We start from the raw sequence: 20,408 nt of genomic DNA, 5'->3' as shown, positions 1-20,408 counted from the left end.
TCTGTTGGTGTGCCTTTGGTTCCTTCACCTGAGCAATGGCTCCAGAGCTATCACAGTAGAGCAGAACTGGACCAACAAGGGAGGGTGCTACTCTGAGCTTGGTGATAAATTTTCTCAGCCACACCACTTCTTTGGCAGCATCTGATGCAGTGACATACTCCGCCTCGCAAACTGAATCAGCCATTGTGTGCTGCTTGAATCTTTTTCAGTAGATAGCCCCACCATTAAGGGTAAAAATAAATTCCGACACACTTTTGTTGTCATCGTGATCAGACTGGAAACTAGAGTCTGTAAATCCTATAAGTCTCAAGTTTGATTCACCATAAACAAGTCACTGGTTCTTAGTATTTCTTAAATACTTCAGGATGGTTTTAACATCCTTCTAGTGATTCTCCCCTGGATCAAATTGGTATCTACTCATTACCCCTAGTAAGTATGCCACATCTGGTCGTGTATATACCATGGCGTACATGATAGATCCCACTGTCGAAGCATATGGAATTCTACCCATACGCTCTCTCTCTTGAGGTGTTGTCGGATAATCCCTCTTCGAGAGAGAAATTCCAAGGCCTATGGGAAGATAGTCTTTTTTGGAATTCTCCATGTTGAACCTCTTCAGCATAGTATCAATGTACGTGGACTGAGATAAATCAAGCAATCTTTTAGATCTATCCCTATAGATCCTCATCCCTAGGATGTAGGAAGCTTCTCCCAGATCCTTCATGGAGAACTATAACGACAGCTAAATCTTTATTCCCTGAATGCAGGGATATCATTCCTGATTAAGAGAATGCCATCCACATACAATACAAAAAATACTACTATTGGACCATTAGCCCACTTATAAATGCATGGCTCTTCTCCGTTCTTAACGAAGCCATACGTCTTGATCGTCTTATCAAAATGTATGTTCCAACTCCATGATGCCTGCTTAAGTCCATAAATGGACCTCTGTAGCCTGCAAACCTTAGACTCATCTGTGGATGTGAATCCTTCGGGTTGTATCATATACACCTCTTCATCCAGCTCTCCATTTAGGAAAGCTATCTTCACATCCATCTGCCAAATTTTATAGTCCAGAGGGGCAGCTATCGCAAGCATAATCCGAATGGATTTGAGCATTGCTACAGGAGAAAACATCTTGTCATAGTGTATACCATAACGTTGACGATATCCCTTAGCAACCAGATGGGCTTTATAGGTTTTCACCTTTCTGTCTGTGCCTCTCTTCCTCTTGAAGACCCATTTACACCCTATGGATTTTACTTCTTTGGGTGGGTCAACCAATGTCCACACATCATTGATCTTCATGGACTCTATTTCGGATTTCATGGCCTCTAGCCATTTCTCAGAGTCGGATCTCTGCATTGCATCCATGTAGGTGATCGGATCCTCATTATTTTCATCAAGTTCGATAGGATCGTCATCCCGGACCAAGAAACCATAGTATCTGTCTGGTTGATATGGTACTCTACCAGATCGCCTTAAGGATGCTTGAATAATGGGCTCCAGATCTGATCTAATCAAATCTGATTCAGGTTCAGCAATTTGTGTCGATTTTTTCACCTGTCGAACTTCATCAAGTTCGACCTTAAAGGCAACAGTCCCTTCACCAAGGAACTTCTTTTCCAAAAAGATTGCCTTAAGGCTGACAAACACTTTTTGCTCATCAGCTAGGTAGAAGTAATACCCTTTGGTCTCTTTTGGGTACCCTATAAAATTACACTTGTCAGACCTAGGTCCAAGCTTGTCCGTAATTAAACATTTAACATAAGCCGGACACCCCCAAACCCTAAGGTGCGAGAGTACTGGCTTACATCCTATCCATATCTCATATGGCATTTTGGTTACAAACTTACTCGAAACTCTATTTAGAAGGTAACAAGCCGATTCGAGCGCATATCCCAAGAGGGAGATCGATAGACCAGCAAACCCCATCATGGATCGAACCATGTCCAACAATGTCCGATTCCTCCTTTCAGACACACCATTATGCTGTGGTGTTCCAGGAGGTGTCCACTGAGAGAGAATCCTATTCTCTCCAAGATATGTCAAAAAATCATTGGAAAGGTATTCACCTCCTCGATCAAATCGAAGAGTTTTAATACACTTTCCAGATTATTTTTCTACCTCATTTCGGAATAGTTTGAACATTTCAAACGACTCCGACTTATATTTCATTAAATAGACATATCCATACCTCGATAGGTCATCTGTGAAGGTTATGAAGTAGAAATATCCACCTCTTGCACTTGAGCTCATGGATCCACATACATCAGAATGTACCAGAGCCAAGAGTTCACTGGCTCGCTCACCTTTTTCAGTAAAAGGTGACTTGGTCATTTTACCAAGAAGACAGGACTCAGAGGTTGGAAGTGATTCACAATCACCTACTTCAAGAATTCCTTCTTGAGCCAACCTGTTTATCCTGTTCTTATTGATATGACCTAGCCTATAGTGCCAAAGATAGACTTCTGACACATTATCTATTCTAGGGCATTTATCAGAGGTTTAAACCACATTAACAGGTTGTGATAGAAAGTAAATTTCATTATTAAGTTGACCAACAAACATTGTAACACCATTCAAAATGATATTGCAAACATTTCTTTTTATTAAAAATTGATAACCGTTCATGGCCAAAAGGCCTATAGAAATAATATTTAATAAAAAGCTTGGACAATAGTGACATTCACTCAGAATTATGTTTCGAGAATTGATTATAAGGTTCATGATTCCTAATGCTAGAACTGAAACTTTGCTTCCATCTCCAACGTTCAGGAACCTTTCGCCTTCATCAAATCTCCTACTGACCTGCAGACCTTGCATCAAATTATAAATATGATAAGGGCTTCCAGTATCCAATACCCAGGCAGTAGTGTCACAAATAAAAAAGTTGCAAGATGTTATCATATAAGTACCTTGCTTCTTCTTCGGCCTATTCAGGTCTAGGGAGGCAATGTATAGAGGACAGTTCCTCTTCTAGTGCCCCTGCTTCTTACAAAAGAAGCACTCCGCCTGGCTCTGATCGGGCTTGCACTTCTTGGTCTGACCCTGTGCAGACATCCCAGCATGCAGCTGCACCTTCTTATTCTTCTTCTTCTTTTTCTTCTTCTTCCCTTTCTTAAAGGGTTGACGACCAGAAGAAGACCCTCCCACAACATTCACCGACTCCTTATGGAGCTGGTGATCCTTCTCAAAGTTTTGCAGCAACCCCAACAAGTCATGGTAGTTCACTGTAGGCTTTGTCATCCAAAAATGAGTAAGGAAGGGAAGGAAGGACTTGGGCAATGAATTAAGGATTGCATCCTTACCGAACTACTCATGCAAGGGAAAGCCCAGTTTACTCAGGTGCTCAATCATTTCGATCATGTATAGTACATGATCAGTGACTGAGGCTCCATCCCTCATCCGAGCATTGAAAATGGCACAACTAGTTTTGTGCCTTTCAACGTCGTCAGGCATGCCAAAGGAGTCGTTCAACAATTGAAGCATCTCCTGGGGCTGGGCATTCTCGAACCTGCGGCTGAACTCATCATTCATTGCCACCAGCATTATACATCGAATGGTGGTGCGGTCGTTGAGCCACTTCTGATAAGTGTCTCGGACCGTCCCTTTAACGTTCGGGGCTGGCTCCTCAGGTGCCAGATCTGTTACTACATAAAGGATCTGCTCATACTCAAGGATGATTTTTAATTTTTGATACCAGCTATCGAAATTAGGTCACATGAGCTTGTCATTATCTAATAATGACCGGAGGGATAGGGTAGTGGCCATAGCTGCATAAAGAAAAATCAGACCTCTATTAGTACATAAATTATAAATACTAAAGACTTGGACTTTAGTCTAAAGTTTCTCCCAGTGTTTTTACGAACTGGTAGCCTTAACCTTCAATTCGAGGAATTACTTTAATTCCTTAGTGGGTACTAGGATCCACACAGACTACACACGAGCGCAACTTTGGTTGGTCAACCCATGTGCATCTATGGGTAGATTCATAACTAGTTGTTTCTCTAAACAACTTCTAGTAATTGATTTTGCCCCAGAACCTAATCAGTAGGCTTTGGCCTCCACTGAAAAGATCTGGTTACGTCCAACCATTAACACAATTTGATTTAGTGAATCAGACCAATGAATGATCAGGCCCGACTTTGGCCGGCCAACCTGATCATCATCAGAAAGACTCAAACCAAATTATCATATTATGAATGATAATTTCATTAGTCAATAAGCACCAGGCTTTTGGGCCTCCAATGATTATTAAACTAATGGACTCATTATCACTCACTTAATAGGAGACTATGACTTAGTTATCAATATAACTTAATCATTTTTAGGGACCTAATAATTTTTTGAGGATTTTATTAAAAGATAGATTAGAAAAAAATATCCAGTCAATTTCAATCCTCCCACTGACTTCACCAGGTTGGCCAAATAAGTGAGATCAGTGGTGGGGATATGCCATTAACTCGTCAGAGATCGAATCACTGCGAGTAGCTCCCGCTTAAAAACCACTAGTCAAACTACCAAACTTACCTTAGACACCAACCGGTTCATTAGTTTTAATTTGATCAACTTAGTAAATTAGGTTCCACTGCATAGCCATGAATTAAGTCCATCTTGGTCTAGTTAAAGACATGGACCCATTCAACTACAACTATTGGAGTTGAGTCTAGAGTATCCTTGACCTAATCTAATTCAACTTTTGATTAGATTTGACCAATTACTCTAATTTAGTCCATTTCTTTAAGCTAATCTTAGGTCTAACCCAATTATGGACCTAATCTATCTAACCCATTGACCCACAAGTTTATGCAATTATCTTAAGTCTTAATTCATAATTCTAGACCTACTAGACAACACTTAATTCTTTTAATTAGGTATTTGGGCTGATGGGTCAGGATTTGGCATTTCAAAAATAATTTTTAAATTTGAAAGGTTTTATTTTCTGTTCACCAAATATGTTGACTCATTTCACAAATAGGTCAGCACATTTCATAAATAACAATCCTATTGCTAATTATATAACAGAAAATAACTCAATCAAAATAAATCATGAATGTTCCTTTAGATCTAATCTAACACATTCATGATAAATTTCATAATTAAACCTTTACAATTAATTTCTTTCATTGCTTCATCTATATGGGATATAATTACAGTGGCACCCCTACCGCCATAGGAGACCCCATCGAATGGGAGGAGAGGGCCTTTAAACCCTACTTTTCTCCTATGACTGGACGGCCATGGCAATCAACCCAATTCGATTACTTGCTACTTGGATCAAGTATATCTAAATATACCAATTTCAAAATTTAAATTTCAAATTTCAAATTTTAAATTTTAAATTTTGAATTTCAAATTTCAAATAAATTTCAAAATTTTGAATTTCAAATTTTGAATTTCAAATTTTGATTTTTAAATTTCAAATTTAAAATTTAAAATTTTAACCAAATTTCAAATTTCAAATTTTGAATTTCAAATTTTTAAATTTTGAATTTTGAATTTCAAATTTCAAAATTCAAATTTTAAATTTTGAATTTCAAATTTTTGAATTTTGAATTTCGAACAACTTTCAAAATTCAAATTTTAAATTTTAAATTTCAAATTTTAAATTTAAACTTTTAGATTACAACTTAATCTACGCATGCAAATATATATATCATATCTAAGAACCTGCTCTGATACCATTTGTGGGGAAAATTCAGTGCAGGGGTAAAATGATAATTTTAAAGTTTTTTAAAAATTATGATTTTACAGTAAAAAAATATTAATTAATCTAATTAATTAATATAAATTTATCCTACTCTAGGATCTAAATATGATATATAGCATGCATTCATTTAAATTTGAATTTCAAATTCAAACAGTAAACACTTTACTGTAATGTGTTCAGAACACAATACCTTTGTGCGGGTAGTAGATCGCCGCAATCTGATCACCATCGGGAGAGTCTGATCGTTGCGACATAGCCATATAGTATGTCTAGCCTCTGTGGATCATCCACATGAAGCTCCCGATCTGATCGACTCCTCACGAGTGCTAGCTCGTTGTAGAGCCCTTTTGACGGTCGATGCTAATTGAACTCCTTCGATCGATGTCTGTCGATTCTTCGGATGCTCCAGATCATCAACAGACATGCTTGAGAGGATGTTGAAGATTTTTTTGAGATTTTGTGGGCTCACGATACTCGTAGCTCACTTTCTCTCTTCCCGAACCCCAGGCTAAAACTCTAAGGAACTCACCAGAAACCTTGCACCCACTTTTCTTTCTTTTCTTTCTTTTTCTCTTGGAAGGATATGGACTTCCTTCTCACACACAAGACTTCTCACGCCCTAGAATTTTTCTCCAAAAATCTTCTTCTTGCATGCCCCACTCTTCTCCTCCTTTTTATAACCACGTCAAATGTCTTATCCAAAAGAAATGATAAAGATGAGTAATTGCACATTTGAATTCAAATCAAATTTTGAATTCAAATGGACACTAACTCATCCCTTATCCACTAAAGGCATGAGGCATGGCTTAAATTATGCATGGAGTGATTTCATGAGAAACCTTTTCTCATGTAATAAATGGGGCGTAAAAAAAGGGATAAGGTGCAAAGATTGTTTTCCCATTCAAATTCAAACTTTATTTTGAATTTGAATGGCCAACCAATCATCCTTATCTATTCATATGGCACATTAAAGTGGGGCGTGAAGAGGACTTGGCGTGAGAAAAAAATTCATGAGAAATTCCTTCTCATGAATTCAAATGGGTGCAATGGAAGTGAGGTGGCGCATGGAGATTGGGTCAAGGTGGTTTCATTATTTAAACCAACCTAATTGAACCAAATAAGTTAGGTCCAATTAGACTAATTTAAACTCAACTTAATTAGGCTTAATTAGACTCAATAAAATCCTAATCAAATCAAGAATTGACTAAGCCCAACCCCTAATCAAATCAGGGACCAAACCATCTCGACGATTAGGTCAACTCTTAACCTAATCAGGTCAAACCCAACTGAATCCAATTCAATTGGACTTGATCCAAAAATAATTATTCAATCAAATTAAGTTAATTAGTGATTAAATCACTAATTAAATCTCTCATAAATACTGAATCCAAATCTGATGGGCAATCAGGCATCAGAATTCATCGATATGTAACCCTGATCGAAAAGTCCCAACCAGTAGGACTCATGACCCCGATACCCATAATGTGTGGAACTTGTGATCAGAGAATCCTGATTCTCGATCACTGAGTCCCAAACATGAAGGATTCTATACCAGCCATCAGATCAGATAGGAACCTCTAATGTGTGTGACCCTGCAGGTTCGAACCTAAGCTGGTAGCACAGGAATCAATCCTGTACTAATCAAAGTGACCATCTAGCAATGGTACCCGATGTTCGGATAGGTCGAATAGTCACAATTGCAACACTCAAGACCTACATGAATATGGTTACTGTATAATTTATCCTTTTGATCCCTGTGTTTAGGATGACTCAGGGTTAAACTGTCAACCCTGATCAGATCATCCGAATCATGCTCAACTCAAACAGTCCTGTGACTCCTCACAAGGACTATCCTGGCCAAGGTTTTGCTAAATTGAAACACGACTATACACAGCTCCTAAACTGGAGTGGTCAATCACATCTTGACATACGCACCGACAAGTCAAGTACTTGACTACACCCAGCAGCCTTCCATCACTGAATTAGAAATTCAGGTAGTCCAGTGCCTAAGTGCAGTGAGTTGCTTGCAAGTCACCATGGTGGTCTTAGGTCGGAGGGATATTTATACCCATATTTCATCAGAGCAAATCTTGACAGCAGAAATAGCTCCAGAGTCGGTCACGTTCAGTGCAGATGTACCCTTATATCTCACCTGTATGCCATACCAAGTGTCTCCACACTCATTGGTTAAGAGAACAACCAACCTATATGGCACACAACGACCTATGCTTGATAAACATTGTCGTCCTTGATAACAACGTATCATTTGATCGCGAACAGATTTAAGGACTAAACGACAAATCTTCCTTTGTCGAGTCTAAATAGTCCTAAGGACTTCACCACAACATAGGAGTTCATTAGAAGATGAAACATTTTGTGATGAAAAATATCAAAATAATTTTTATTAATTCATAATTCATGTACATATACGAAAATGAGCACAACCGTCAACAGGCTGACGATTGGCTTTGGGACACTATTCCTAACAGAGAGAGGCCCTCGCAATGGCCCTTATGTGCCCCCACAACCTTGTTAGGAATAGGAGGAGAACCTCATCCTAACATGAGCAAAGTCAAAGGCCCGATTACTTAAAGATCGGATGAGGGAAGAGGCCCTCGCAACAGCCCTTATGTGCCCCCACAGCCTTGTTAGGAACAGGAGGAGAACCTTGTCCTAACATGAGCAAAGTCGAAGGCTCGATTACCTAGAGACCAGATGGGGGGAGAGGCCCTTGCAGCGGCCCTTGCGTGCCCCCACAGCCCTGTTAGGAACAGAAGGAGAACCTCATCCTAACATGAGCTGAAACTGACTGTCGGGAACAAGAGGAGAACCTCATCCTGACGCAAACAAAGGCTCGATCGATCAAGATCGGACAAGGAGGAAAGCCTCCTCAATGGCCCCTCTACACTCTCATGACTTCGTCAAGAGCAGAGGAAAGATCCTCACTCAAACACAAAAGAAAAGGAGAGACGAAAAGAGAAAGCGATGAACTACGCCAGCGATAAGTGAAAAATGAACTACATCAAAGGCACAAGGGACCTCGTCTCAATGAGGAAGAAAATTCTTGTCAAAAATCTCCAGTCGCTAAGGGCGAATCAGCACAGCAACGACCAAGAATCTTCAAACAATGTCGACGTCGAACAAGACAAACGATAAAAGAAGCTAGGTAAACAATGACTCAAAGCAAGAATAGACGAGGTAATGAGAAAATTTTCTTTTCATTTCATTAGTAAAGTGTGCGTTACGAAGCCTTTGAAGGTCGAGACTCAAGGGATCTCATCTCAACGAGGAAAAAAACTCTTGTCAAAAATTTTCAGTCCATAAGGGCGAATCAGTATAGCGAGGACTAGGAATCTTCAAACAACGTCGACGTCGAACAAGATGAAAGATAAAAGAAGTTCGGTAAACGATAACTTAATACCAAAATAGATAAGGTAATGAAAAATTTTCTTTTCATTTCATTAGTGAAGTATATATTACAAAGCCTTGAAGGCCAAAAAAAGAGATGATAAAAAAAGAAGAAGAAGAAAGGAACTCTAAGGAAGCCCAGCTTCTTCTGACTTCGAGCTCTCGGTTTCAGTCCTTATTAGGGATTGCCTTAAGTTTTCAACTTCTTCCTCTAGTTTCATCTTTCTCAGCAGCATATCCTGGTACATCTGGTGGAACCGCTGGCTCTCGCCCTCCGACTTCTAAAGCCTCTTCCTCATGACCTCGGACTCCACCTCGACATCTTTGACTGCTTGCTGCTCGTGGACCAGCTGAATCTTTAGCCGCTGTAGTTCAGCCTCCTCCCGCCCAAGGGCCACAGATAATTCTGCCATGGTCCCCCTTAAGGAGCGGAGCTTGTCAGAGCCTTATGCAGAGGTGAGCTAGACTCTCTCAGATAACTGCCTCCGAAGGCGGGCAACTTCGTTGGTCACCGTCTGGAGCTTCCTTCGGTAGTCCTCTACTTGCCCACTCCAGCCGACTCGATAGGCATTGTAGTTTGCCTCAGCATCCTGCAACTGCTTTTGAAGGTCGGAGAACTTCTTTGACCAGTCTTGATCATGGTCGGCTTGGACTGTGAGCCAGGATAAGCTTCCTTCCAACTGGTCAATTTTCTCCCGTGCGGCTGCCAGCTCGACTTCAAGGGAGCTGATCTTGGAAGCCTGAGCCCAAGATCGATCACTGGCACATTTCTGGAGTTCCTCGAGCTCCGTCATGAAGTTGGCCTTCTTCCGGGTGAATTCCATGAGACCCTTTCTGTGGAGATCCTGAAGGCGAACAACCTCCACAGTGACTTTCGAATAGCTCTTCCTCAGTCAGTGAAGTTTATCTTCTAGCTTCTTGGATTTCTTCGTCAATTGACAAACTTTCCTTCTGAGGTCTCAGATCATCGACTTCAGAGAAATCCCCTGTGATAGGAGGAGAGCTTCGGCAGGGCACTGTCGTTGGGAGACAAAAGCACCACGACTTAGATTAGTACAAGAAGATGAAAAGTAAGGAAAAGAATAAAAAAAAATTTGGGGGGGGCCTCTGTAAAGAAGGATCCGATTTCATTGATTAAATAATTTTCAAGTACAAGAGAATGAAAAAAAATCATCACAAAAGAACAATACAAAGCTAGAGATTTCGGACCTTTGAGGCCAAAGTAGAGGGGCTCGGCATCCCTAAAAGATCGTCAGCAACGACCGCGGCGGTCGATGAGGTCCCAGCTGGATGAGGACTGACAGTGGCTTCAGATTGTCCGACTTCATCATCGGATGCCTCGTTCAGGAAGTTGAGATCCAGTTTGGGAAACCTCCCCGCTACCTTCTCTTGGCAGAGTTCGAAACCCTTGATGAAGGCATCCTGGCCGAACTGGACCTTTAGATCCTCCATCTCGGAGGAGGCCTTAAACTCCTCCACTACTCAGGCCCCTACCTCTGAGATCAGGGATGGAATCCATGCTTTCAGCTCGAAAACCTACGCCTTCAACTTGGAAGCCTGTGCCTTCAGTTCAGAGATTTTGGCCTCAGCCTTCTTTCTCTCCTCCTCCAAGGCGGTCCTCAGATCGGATGAGGTTCGTCCCTTCTTTTTCAGTGCCTCCTAGAGACTTAAGACCTCGATGATCTTGTCCTCGAGGCGGGCAGCCCCAGCCAGACGATCTTCCTCCGCCCGAGCTGCCTCCCTCTTGGCGATCTTCACCGCCTCGACATTGGTAACAAGCTGGTGCCCAATTTGCAAGAAAGGTCGGAGAGTCAATATAAAGGCTGAAGAATAAATTAAGTAAAGAAGCAAGAAGGAGAAAAATGGTGAGTTAACCTACTTCGAGGAAAGATCCCAGAGAGTCTCAGACCTGCAACTCGGGATCAGCAAGGACGATCCTCTCGACGACCTCGGGCAGAATGCACCCTTCGACCAGCCTCTTTATTAAATCCCTGTTGTTGAAGAAATTTTCCCCCAGGTCATCCTCGGAGCCGCTGGCCCCCTCAACGGCAACCTTTCAACTACGGCTCCTCCGGACCAGGGTCTTCTTTCTCCTCCTCCCTTCATCCCCGGGTGCCCCCTTGAGACGAGCCTCTGGAGCGGGATCCTCGACTGGGGGGCTCTTTGAAAGGACTCAGGGGATTTTGGGTTCGACGTCGGAAGGGACTTCGATGGTGATGGCCACCGGAGCAGGCACGATCGAGCTTGTCCCTTATGTCCTGGCTTTCTTTACCGACCCCAAAGTCGAGGCATCTTTTCTCTTGTGGGTCTTGAGACCCTGGGCTAACCTCCGAGCCACGCTTGCATCCATGTCTGCGATAAAAGAAGATCAACATGGCTCAGAGATGGAATAAGAGAAAGGGGAAGCAAAAAAAAAAAATGGTACCAGCAGGGTTAAGAGGACTCAGGCTGACGTTGAACAAAAGTTGTTCCTTCAGAAGTTCGGGGAGGAGGGGGGCTTGATAGGCCTAGAGCTTTTTGGAGGCTTCGAGGTCGTCCCTTTCCAGGCTAGAAGCCCGACGGATGGAATCCCTCAGAGAGCCCCAAGGGGAGAATTCTAGCTCCAAGATCGAGCATCGGACATAGAAGTACCTCTCCTTCTAGTTGTGGATAGAAGAGGGGGCACCTTTCAGCAACCCCTTTCTACTGAACTGAGGGGAGAAGTACCACCAGTCCTTTGCCGAGGGATGATGCTTGAAGGTGTAGAAATTCTTAAACAAAGAAAGAGTCGGCCGAACTTCAGCTAAACTACAAAGAGAAAGAAATCCTATCAAAAACTTAAAGGAGTTCGGCACTACTGAGACTAGAAAAATATTTAGAAAATGAAAGATGACGATGACAAAAGGCGGAAGTGAAAGCTGAAGTCCGACACGGAAGGCCTCCTGGTATAGACAGAAGCGACCGGGAGGAGGGGTGCTAGCCCAGTCAGTTGGCCCAGGAAGCTCCAGCTCGTACTCTGGAGGAACCCCATACTGAATCGTTATCAGTGAGATCTCATCCAGAGTCAAAGAGCTGGGAATGGTGTCCGGTGCAAAGACCAGATGAGGTTCGGTCCCGACTACGGGTCCGTCTATGGTACAAGGACTCTGAGAAACTAGGGCTGACGAACTCCTAGAACCACTAGAAGAGGAGATATCGGAAGACATTTTGGATCAAATAGAAGTCACAAAACTCCCAAAAATAAAATCGAGAAAAATAGTGAACAAGCTCTCAAGGGAGCTAAACGGACGAAATACGAAGAAGAAAGAACAGAAAAATGGCAAGAAATTCTGGAACTAACTTAGATTGGCTCGAGGAGTGTAGGAAGATGGCAAGGATGGTGGAAGTCGACCCGGAGGACACCTAAGGCCGAGAAGAATGCTAAAAGAGGCTGGAGCTCTCACAGAAGAGGAGAAAATCGAGGGACTCTCTCAAGTGAACTGAAACCCCTGAAGGAGGAGGACGTGTTAAAATAGGCAACAGGGCCCGAAGCAGTTATGATCGTGGATCTTCTCTGGCCAACCTGCACTTGCCGTGTGTCCCACTCATTATGACAAGCTATTGAAAATGGTTGACAGCTGACAAAATCATTATTGCACCGTACCTAGAGCCACGCCCTAGCAGAAATTTTGAAAAAACCTTTTTCGGATCGCTTTGATTTGAAAAGACTCCAAGACCAGCACGTCCAACGCCAAAATATCTGGCAACCGTCGAGTGCAGAAATCGAGGGGGGCAACTTCGACCATGAGAATTTCTCTGTACTTCCTTCATTCAGAACTCGAACTCGGAAGTAGAGGGACTGGTGTTGGGTATAAAATACCCCCCAACCGAAGTTTGTAAAAGACCGATCCTTCCAGGGCTTTTCTGGCTTCCGACCTTGTGTGGCGTCTCTCTGAACCCCCTCGACCGTCCGAGCTTCCAGACTTCTCCGACAAGGAGCCTCTCCATCCATCTACTGGGCCGCTCCACAGGCTCTCTAGGCCTCACTATCAGCCGACCTTCTACAGTGATCAACTATTCTTCGAACTTCTTCTGGACTTGGTCAATATCCGAGCTTCTTCGACAATGAGATTTCTACAGTAATCAGACTCCATCCAAGTTCCAACGACGGTCAACTGCCTTCAGGATTCCAACCGAACTCCTACTACGAGCGGTCTGCTCCAAACTTCTACTACAAGCGGTCTACTTCGGATCTCTACTGTAAGTGAATTCCACCCGAGCTTCTACTGTAAACAAATTTTTTTTGAACTTCTATTACAGGCAGATTTCAGTCGAGCTCCTACAATGGATGGATCTCAGACGAGCTTCTACAATGGGACAGGACCCACCGACCAGGTCGCTACTTTGAGCTCCCACGACAACCGATCTTCGATCAAGTTTCTACAATAAGCGGTCCCCTTTCGGCCTTCTACAAGGATCAGACTCCGTCCAAACTTCCATAGCAGGTGGATATCGGACGAGCTTCTACGATGGACGAACTCTGACAGCCAGATCTCTACAACGATCGATCACCTCCGGTGTCTGCTGAACCTCCCCAACGCCATCCGAGGTCCACCGCCAGCCGCCCCTTCGCCAGATCCCTCATGAAACCAGACTTCTCCGACAGATAATCTTCAAATGAGCTTCCACATCAGGCAAATCTCAGATGGGCTACCCTAGCAACCGGACTCCTACCGGACTTCACCGACAGAAAGCCTCCATCCGAGTTTCTACAGTAGATGACTTCTGCCTGTAGCATCAGCGCCTAAGGCATCCGATAATAGTAGACTCATCAGCAGCCTCGAAAACATCTAAGCTTCTCCTAGATCGATAGGATAGAGAGCCATTCCGCTCCATCAGATATCCCAGCCGAGCTCCAGCCGACAGATCCAAACTCTCTGGCAAGTCATGACAGTGGCCACTACCCTGCTCCACTCTCTGCAATGGATTCTGTGTGGCTCCACCACTCTCTGGCAAGTCGTGACAACGGACACCACTCCACTCTCCGTAACAAATTCCACATGGCCCTGAACGACCCCTGACTCCACTACTCTCCGTAACAAACTTCGGGCGGCTCTGAACAGTCTACTACCAGGCAGTTACAGACGTCGTTGTCAATCAGTTATGCTCTCCGTCTATAAAAAGAGACCCCCAGATATGTTCTTCTCTAAGCTCAAAACTCTATCTCAAAACTCTGCTAAAATTTCCACTCGAGCACTCTATTTCTATTGAAGCAGAGTACAGACTTGAGTGTCGGAGGGTCTTGCCGGAGCACCCCCAACTCTGGTTTAGACTTCCCTTGCAGGTCCTGACGGCGGTCGTGGTCATCTCGATTCCAGCAACTCTGACTTCGATGGAATTCTGCACCAACAGATGTCAAGACAGCTTTCCTAAATAGAGAGCTGGACAAAGAGGTGTATATGATACAACCTGAAGGATTCACATCCACAGATGAGTCTAAGGTGTGCAGGCTACAGAGGTCCATTTATGGACTTAAGCAGGCATCCCGGAGTTGGAACATACATTTTGATAGGATGATCAAGATGTATGGCTTCATTAAGAATGGAGAAGAGCCCTGCATTTATAAGTGGGCTAATGGTCCAGTAGTGGTATTTCTTGTATTGTATGTGGATGACATTCTCTTAATCGGGAATGATGTCTCTGCATTACAGGGAATAAAGAGTTGGCTATCATCATAATTCTCCATGAAGGATCTAGGAGAAGCTTCCTACATCCTAGGGATGAGGATCTATAGAGATAGATCTAAAAGGTTGCTTGGCTTATCCCAGTCCACGTACATTGATACTATGCTGAAAAAGTTCAGCATGGAGAATTTCAAGAATAGCTATCTATCGATAGGCCATGGAATTTCTGTCTCAAAGAGGGATTGTCTGACAACACCTCAAGAGAGAGAGCGTATAAGTAGAATTTCATATGCTTCGGCAGTGGGATCTATCATGTACGCCATGACATGTACACGACCAGATATGGCATACTCACTAGGGATAGTGAGTAGATACCAATCTGATTCAGGGGAGAATCACTGGAAGGTTGTTAAAACCATCCTGAAGTATTTAAGAAATACTAAGGACCAGTGGCTTGTTTATGATGAATCGGACTTGAGACTTATAGGGTTTACAAACTCTAGTTTTCAGTCTGATCACGATGATAGCAAGAGTGTGTCAGGATATATTTTTACCCTTAATGGTAGAGATGTCTGCTGGAAAAGTTCCAAGCAGCACACAGTGGCTGATTCAGTTTGTAAGACAGAGTACGTCGCTACATCAGATACTGCCAAAGAAGTGGTGTGGCTGAGAAAATTTATCACCGAGCTCGGAGTAGCACCCTCCCTTGTTGGTCCAGTTCTGCTCTACTATGACAGCTTTGGAGCCATTGCTCAGGCGAAGGAACCAAAGGCACACCAACGGACGAAGCATATTCTGCGCCGCTACCATCTCATCCAGGAAATCGTGGATCAAGGTGACGTCGACCTTCAGAAGATCAATGGAAAGGAGAACCTGGCCAATCCATTCACTAAAGCCATTGCAGTGAAGAAGTTCGATGACTTCAAGTCGAAGATGGGTATTAGATACTGCACTGATTGGCTTTAGGCCAAGTAGGAGATTATTGGGAATAGTATCCCAAAGTCAATCATCAGCCTGTTGATGGTTGTGCTCTTTTTGTATTAGTATATAAATTATAAATAAATAAAAGTTATTTTGGTATTTTTCATCATAAATTATTTCATCTTCTAATGAACTCCTGTGTTGTGGTGAAGTCCTTAGGATTATTTAGACTCGATAAAGGAAGATTTGTCATTTAGTCCTTAAACCTGTTCGTGACCAAATGATACGTTGTTACCAAGGACAACAACGTTTATCAAGCATAGGTCATTGTGTGCCATATGGGTTGGTTGTCCTCTTAACCAAAGAGTGTGAAGACACTGGTATGGCATACAGGTGAGATGTAAGGGTACATCTACACTGAACGTGACCGACTCTGGAGCAATTTCTGCTGTCAAGATTTTCTCCAATGGGATATGGATATAAATGTCCCTCCGACCTGAGACCGCCATAGTGACTTGCAAGCAACTCACTGCAGTTAGTCACTGGACTACCTGAATTTCTAATTCAGTGACGGAAGGCTGCTGGGTGTAGTCAAGTACTTGACTTGTCGATGCGTGTGTCAAGATGGGATTGACCACTCCAGTTCAGGAGCTGTGTACAGTCATGTTTCAATTTTAGCAAAACCTTGGCTAGAGTAGTCCTAGTGAGGAGTCATAGGACTGTTTGAGTTGAGCACGATTCAGATGATCTAATCAGGGTTGACAGTTTAACCCTGAGTCATTTTAAACACAGGGGTCAAAAAGGATGAATTATATAGTAACCATATTCACATTGGTTCTGAGTGTTGCGATTGTGACTATTCGACCTATCCAAATATCGGGTACCATTACTAGATGGTCACTTTGATTAGTACAGAAATTAGTTCCTGTGCTACCGACTTAGGTTTGAACCTGCAGGGTCACACACATTAGAGGTTCCTATCTGATCTAATGGCTGATGAAGAGTCCTAATGCTCATGAACTATGAGTCTTACGTGTCTGAGACTTTGTGATCGAGAATCAGAATTCTCTGATCATGAGTTCCACATATTTTGGGTACCGGGGTCAAGAGTCCCACTGGTTTAGGACTCTTCGATCAAGGTTTCATATCGATGGACTTTGATACCCGATTACCCATCGGATTTGGACTCAGTATTTATGAGAGATTTAATTAGTGATTTGATCACTAATTAACTCAATTTGATTGAGTAATTATTTTTGGATCAAGTCCAATTGAATTGGATTCAGTTGGGTTTGACTCAATTAGGTTAAGTGTTGACCTAATCATCGAAGTAGTTTGGTCCCTGATTTAATCAGGGGTTAGGCTTAGTCAATTCTTGATTTGATTAGGATTTTATTGAGTTTAATTAAGCCTAATTATGTTGGATTTAACTTAGTCTAATTGTGCTTAACCTATTTTGATTAGGTTGGTTCAATTAAGATCAAACCACCTTTTGAATTCAACTCCCTGCGCCACCTCACTTCTCTGCGCCCATTTGAATTCACGAGAAGCAACTTCTCATGAATTTTCTCCCACATAGAAGGCATTCTATGCCCCACATTTGTGCACCATATGGGTGGATAAAGAAGGTTGGTTGGCCAATCAAATTCAAAAGAAAGTTTGAATTTGAATGAGCAACCAACTCCATGCGCCACCTCTTATCCTTTTGTGCGCCCCATGTTCTACATGAAAAAGTGTTTCTCATGTAAACTCTCCATGCACAAAGAAGCCACGCCCCTTCTCTTCTCATGCCCAGAGTGGATTGGGATGAGTTGGTTTGCATTTGAATTCAAATTCGATTTTAAATTCAAGTGTGCAACCACTTATCTTTATCCCCTCACGCGGATAAGACATGTCTTACACTGTTTTAAAAGAGAAAGAGATGTGGGGCATGCTTAGAATTTTTTTGAGAGAAAGAAGGGGGCGTGAGGAAGCTTTCTATGTGAGGTGAAGGTCTAAAACCTTTCGAGAGAAAAGAAAAGAAAAGAAACAAAAGTGGGCACAAAGTTTTCTTGTGTACCCTAGGGTTTTGGCTTAGGGTTCGGGAAGTGAGAACATGAGCTACGAGTGTCGTGAGCCCACCAAACTTTAGAGAGAGCATCATCAACCTCTCTACCATCTTTGCTGATGATCTAGAGTATCTGAGGAGTCGGCAGACATCGATCGAAGGAGTTCGATCAACATCGGCCATCAAAAAGGTGCAGTCACAAAGTAGCATTCGTGAGGAGCCGATCAGATTGGAAGCTTCATGTGGATGATCCGCAGAGGTCAGACACACTATGTGGCTATATTGAGATGATCAGACCCTCCTGACGGTGATCAGGTTGCGGTGATCGACTACCCACACAAAGGTAATGTGTTCTGAACACATAGCAGTAAATTATTTACTGTTCAAATTTGAATTTCAAATTTAAATGCATGCATGCTGTATATCAGATTTAGATCCTAGTGTAGGATAAATACATGTTAATTAATTAAATTAATTAATAATTTTTGCTGTAAAATAATGATTTTAAAAAAGTTTTAAAATTACCATTTTACCCCTGCACTAAAAATCACTGCAATATCTACATGGAGCAGCTTTTGGATTTTATATCCAGTGATAGTGATCATAAGGTCTGCAAGCTATAAAGGTCTATATATGAACTCAAGCAAGCATCTCAGAGTTGGAACACTCGCTTCAATGATGTGATCAAAATATTTGATTTCATCAAAAATGAAAAAAAATCGTGTGTGTATAAAAAGGTCAGTGAGAGTGCTGTCACATTCTTCGTATTGTATGTGGATGACATCCTTCTAATTAAGAATGATATTCCCATGCTGACATCAGTCAAAGCATGGTTGTCTAAAAAAATTGCCATGAAAAATCTAAGAGAAGCTTTCTACATTCTTGGTATAAAGGTTTATATGTTGGGAATAGTATCCCAAAGCCAATCATCAGTCTGTTGATGATTCTGCTATTTCTTGTATTAGTATATAAATTATAAATAAATAAAAATTATTTTGATATTTTTCATCATAAATTATTTCATCTTCTAATGAACTCCTGTATTGTGGTGAAGTCCTTAGGACTATTTAGACTCGACAAAGGAGGATTTGTCGTTTAGTCATTAAACCTGTTCGCGACCAAATGATATATTGTTACCAAGGACAACAACGTTTATCAAGTATAGGTCGTTGTGTGCCATATGAGTTGGTTGTCCTCTTAATCAAGGAGTGTGGAGACACTAGTATGGCATACAGGTGAGATGTAAGGGTACATCTGCACTGAACGTGACCGACTTCAGAGCTTTTTTTGCTATCAAGATTTGCTCCGATGGGATATGAGCATAACTGTCCCTCCGACCTGAGACCGCGATGATGACTTGTAAGCAACTCACTGCACTTAGGCACTGGACTACCTGAATTCTTAATTTAGTGATGGAAGGCTGCTGGGTGTAGTCAAATACTTGACTTGTCGGTGCGTGGGTCAAGATGGGATTGACCACTCTAGTTCAGGAGCTGTGTACAGTCGTATTTTAATTTAGCAAAATCTTAGCCAGGGTTATCCTACTGAGGAGTCACAGGACTGTTTGAGTTGAGCACGATTTAGATGATCTAATCAGGGTTGACAGTTTCACCCCGAGTCATCCTAAACACAGGGGGTCAAAAGGATGAATTATACAATAACTATATTCACATAGGTTTTGAGTGTTACGATTGTGACTATTTGACCTATCTGGATGTCGGGTACTATTGCTAGATGGTCACTTCGATTAGTACAGGAATTGGTTCCTGTGCTACCAGCTTAGGTTCGAACTTGCAGGATCACACACATTAGAGGTTCCTATCGGATCTGATAGCTGGTGAAGAGTCCTAATGCTCGTAGACTTTGAATCCTATGTGTCTGAAACTTTATGATCGAGAATGAAAATTTTCTAATCATGAGTTCCACACATTTTGGATACCGGGGTCAAGAGTCCCACTGGTTTGAGACTTTTTGATCAGGGTTTCATATCAATGGACTCTGATGCCCGATTGTCCATCGAATTTAGACTCAGTATTTATGAGAGATTTAATTAGTAATTTGATTACTAATTAATTCAATTTGATTGAGTAATTATTTTTGGATCAAGTCCAATTGAATTGGATTCAGTTGGGTTTGACCCAATTAGGTTAAGTGTTGACCTAATCGCCAAGGTGGTTTGGTCCCTGATCTTATCAGGGATTGGGTTTAGTCAATTTTTGATTTGATTAGAATTTTATTGAGCCTAATTAAGTCTAATTAAGTTAAATTTAACTTAGTCTAATTGTGCCTAACCTATTTTGATTAGGTTGGCTCAGTTAGGTTGAAACCACTTTGACCTCATCTCCCTGCGCCACCTCACTTATCTTTGCCCATTTGAATTCATGAGAAACAACTTCTCATGAATTTTCTCTCATGCAAAAGCCTTCCCACACCCTCCCTTGTGCACTATTTATCTGGATAAAGATTGGTTTGTTGGCCATTCAAATTCAAAGGATGTTTGAATTTGAATGGGCAACTAATCCATGCGCCACCCACCTTATCTTGTGCTCCATTTAATCTACACGAGAAAGAGTTTCTCATGTAAATTGACCACACACAAAGAACCCATGCTTCCTCTCTTCTCTTGCCCAGAGTGGATAAGGATGGGTTGGTTTGTATTTGAATTCAAATTCGA

Source organism: Elaeis guineensis, chromosome 10, assembly GCF_000442705.2.
Source record: "Elaeis guineensis isolate ETL-2024a chromosome 10, EG11, whole genome shotgun sequence".
Taxonomy (NCBI): domain Eukaryota; kingdom Viridiplantae; phylum Streptophyta; class Magnoliopsida; order Arecales; family Arecaceae; genus Elaeis; species Elaeis guineensis.
Note: the sequence above shows the minus strand (reverse complement) of the source record.